This window comes from Oncorhynchus mykiss, chromosome 17, assembly GCF_013265735.2.
Source record: "Oncorhynchus mykiss isolate Arlee chromosome 17, USDA_OmykA_1.1, whole genome shotgun sequence".
NCBI lineage: Eukaryota > Metazoa > Chordata > Actinopteri > Salmoniformes > Salmonidae > Oncorhynchus > Oncorhynchus mykiss.
In genome coordinates, this window is record NC_048581.1 from 76,088,670 (window position 1) to 76,093,260 (window position 4,591).

Genomic DNA, 4,591 nt, shown 5'->3' on the forward strand with positions numbered 1-4,591 from the left:
CCAATGTATCAAAAATGTCATTACTGTATATTCATCTGTTGCTACTGCTTGCCAAGAGATGAGGTGAGTAATTGTCGAGGTTCACAGTAATTGTTATGCAGGTATCTATCTACACAGTTTATGTTGGGAATTGTAATAACTGTTCTGATTGTAATCTGTCTTAATCTTAACTAAAGACAAACATTTACATGTCAGTTAACAACTTAAGTTGTGGTTTTCCATTAGTTGTACCTAAACACAGGTCGACTGGGGTCATACATACAGTAGTAGGTGTATCATTTTGTCAATTCATTAAAGTGTAGCCTATAGTTTTTACGGCATAACTATTGTAGCATTCACAGCAAGATGTTAAACTCCATCCTCTGTAGTACTGCTGCCTACAACACCACACTTTAGTCAGGAGTTTATTCACAGCATAATTCAGTCTCAACTGTTTTGATGTTATTATGTTTTGTATTGCTCTAAACGGTTTCAAAGCCCTTTTTGAAGATCTTGTTTTCCCTGGAAAGCGCAGCCACGAGCCAAATTCTGTATTTTGAGCTGAAAATGTGATCTCTCCAAACCTATGGCTTGCTTCATGAGGTGTAAGTGATCTTGAATACATTATTTATGACCTCCTTGTGCTGCAATTACGCTCAGTAGCGAGGCCCGCGAAAATGCCGGTGTTGTGCTAAAGAGTTCTTCAGCACAAAAGCACTTGTGCCCTCGCACTTCAAATCAACTTTGATTAATGTCCATGTTTGTCCTGGAATGCAACATTTTACAGCAGAAGCAAATCGTGAGTAGCCCTGGGTCGATGCGACAACAGGAGGAGACAACACAGCGGAGCACGGCCTGTATCTGGGTGAGAGAGTACGTCAGGGTTTATAGATGGCATATTAACATTTGACAACATCAATACCCTTTTATTGATATATTTTATCATGCCTCAGCCCTAGTGTAGTGAGTGAGATATTTGAAAATGAAATGTATAGCCTTTATAAATGGAGCTAAGGTTCTTACAACAGTAGGTCTACATGACCCATTGTGTCAATGAAGTGTGGACAAAATCAATTATTTAAAATAATTTTACTTCCAACAGGTCAATAAAGACTTTATTTCACTGATGTAAATACAAATACATCACCTCAATCATCCTTTATTGTGGTCATACCATACGTTTATCAAAATTAGGAAGGGTAGTGAGTAGAAAATGGGGGACCAAGTATCTTGATAGTGTTGAAAGACAATTGACACAATAAAAGCCTCTGTCAATTTTAACAGCGTCAGAACTCTAGTAGGTAAAAGGTCCAATTACTGTTTATTTTTGACCATTTTTATTGGAAACAAATAAAGTGTCTTGGCAGAAAGCTATTTCTCCGGCAAGAATTTAGCTTTGACTGTCTGGGAGTGGCCTAAGTGAGGGGCCTTATTGGAGAAACCTAATGAGAGGGATATCTAACCTAAAAACTAGCTGTTATTGGCAGAGAGGTTTGAAACTCTTTGTTATTGGCCTATTCACTTCTTGCAAAACAACTTGACCTTTCAGGCGGTATTTTCAAACAGCTTTTACACTAAAACAGCATAACCATAATTTTCACAATTTCACAGTATTATTCCAACCTCATAGTGTGGAAATATATAACACCAGAAAATTGTGTTTTTAACTGCACTGGGCCTTTAACATGAGTTAACCACTGTCCTTCAAAGTTGATCAACCCCACGCCAGTAAGATAAAACAGTGGAAACACATGAAGGGAAAGACACACAGACGCCAAGTAACCTTTCCAAACGGCAGACTGCTTGACATTTTAGGGACCTTGATTCAAACTTGGGAATAATAGTGGTTTTAATTATATGCATGTTTAAATGAGCAATTATTGATACAACCTAGTTGCATAAGCCCAGGGGATGGAAATGGCCGTCAAGACTGTTTAATTCATTTTTTAAAGCTCCTTCAAGTACATTTCATTTTCATTATATCACCACAGTTGTGTTTTCTCTGATGGTGAGGGTTGCATCAGCTCACCTGCTCGTCTCTTGCTCTAGTGTGTGTGTGTGTGTGTGTGTGTGTGTGTGTGGTCACAAGCTGTATAGCTGGTATGTAGAGCTCTATGTGGCCTTGTTGGTCAGCTCATGTGTTATTCATTGGAGTCTAGTTGTGCTGTTGGCTGGTATCATGCTCACCTGGTGACTTCCACAATTTCATTTTAGGTGGCTGCTGTGCTGTGTATTGTGAGATGGGTTTCCAAGAAATAATAAAAAGGTGAACATTTTGTCAACCTGTGTTATAATTTTGTATTATATTTGAACAGAGGTAGCAAACTAGATGCATACACATGCTTTATTAAAATACATTTTTCTGGGGAGGTACCTTTCTGCTCATTTCTCTTGTGATTTGCTTATCTCTTTGTGTTTTTTTTAATCCACAGCAAAACTCATGAATTCATGATTTTCATTACCAATGGTGCATCAACTGAGCCAATGCTTTGCTGACCCAGCAAATTGCTGTCAAGTCCGTTTGAAATTTACTTCCTAAAATTATTCACATTTTTAATAATTCAACTACTGTGCCTTTATTGTTTCCTCTCATGAATGTTATGACCATAGCTAAGGTGGTTACGGTATATTGGTCCCTAACAATAGCTCTTGTTCCATCAACATAACAGTGAAATGAGTGTCCATTTCCAAAGCTGTTCTGTTTTGATTCAGCTACCCACTGAATTGGCTAAATGATTTGGGCAGAATATGTTATGCATCTAATACAATACTCTATTGACACTTTTGCTTTAGACAAATATATTTTATGACATCTTAATAACAGGTGTCTAAAAACCCCTTCCAATATCCATGTCCCGTGTCTGCATTACAGATGTAGAATCTTTTTATTCAACATCAATACAGTGTCAGGGAAACATTGTACTACTGCGAGTTCTCTAATTATAATGCTGCTAACGTGTTATTTCCTCCCCACGTGGGATTACTTTCATCTTCCCCATTTAAGATACACATTCTGTTTGGATACTCAAATTACAAACCCTCTATTAAATCTGACTGCGCAAAAGGCATTGATCATAACCCCGATAGCTCCACTCCAACTTAGATTTAATTTGCACTTCCATTAATATCTATGAAACGTCCGATTGTCGTCTTCGGCATATTGATGGTATTGTAAGCCCTGCCTTCATATAATGTTCCCCAGCGGCTATGTGGAAATGTTACAGAGAATTAGGCCGAGGAGCAGGCTCAGTGGAACTGGCACAGCACTCAGAAATTCATTATCCTAATAAATAGAAAGAAATGAGGGATGGAGAATCTTAAGATACATTTATCTTCCCCACAAAAAGCCCTGAATCTGGCTTGAGTGGAGGATTCAAACTTATGCACTTCTCATTATTGCTGCCTGTGCACCCAAGGGTGTTCTCAAGACCCTAAGACATCTTAAAAAAAAGGCCTGGTGATTCCATAGAAAAGCAATCACTTAGCACCTCTCCATCATAAGGCATTCAGCTTGCTGGGGTATTTGGATACACATGGCTGCATCTTTTAAGCACCCTGGTTGATTATTACATTAATGAGCAATACGTCCTAGAAATGCTTTATTAGAATAAAATGAGGTTAATTGTATTTTGCTGCAGTTGATTCGGTGACTTCCTTGGCTTACACTACAGTATCAAACTGAAAGCTTTCAGTTAGATTTGTTATTTTGATGAATGAGTTCCTACCTCTGTCTTTTGTACCGTGTGTTTATCCCTGGTTGAGATCTAGACATGTTTTGTCCATAGGGACCACACCACTGGGGCCTGAAGAGATGAATTATGCTGTCATTATGAAATCATGAAGTTACAATAACGTTAGCTGCTGTGGTGTTTACAGGTGTGTTGCTTCTCTAGAACCAGAGGAACACCCTACGAGGAGGAATTTGGACCCTCGGTGGATGACACTGTAGTAGTGATTATAATTAGAAACATATCTGAAAGGCCTTTTTTACATGCCTCTTGCTTCCTATACCTCTGCTTTGGCACTGCTTTGGTTGGTTCCTATGATCTATTGGCAGAATATTATTCATATTTTGTTTTGTTCATTTTCAAAGGGGATTCCGCTTCTTTATGGTTCTGCCATAGTGATTAATTTTCAGGTCATTAAAAGAAAACCGTATCTTCTGAAAGCGTTGGGCTGCTCAGGTGGCGATGCCTGTGCAGGGAGACACGTCGTAAATAAAGCCAGCTATATTTCAAATGCCATAAGTAGGGGCACCTCAGATCCTTGCATGATTGCAGATATTTAACTTATGCATGTCTAAAGGAGACCTCATTAACATTCGAGGAGCACTCATCTGTGTAGCGGGATCGTTCCGTAGGCCTCATATTGAACATGTTTATTCTGGCTACACAACATGGTTACATCACATTCAGCAACCTCTCTCTCTCACTGTCATTTGAGGCATTGAAAATGTAACTCTCATAAAGTTGAATATGATATAATGATTGTGTGCTGTGATGGAAAACAATTGACTAAATTAGTGGTTATATTATGGTGTAACACAGGAACTCAAAGATCTGAGTGTTAAATGAATAACCATTTATTTGATTGTAGGTGAATCTTGCATGCT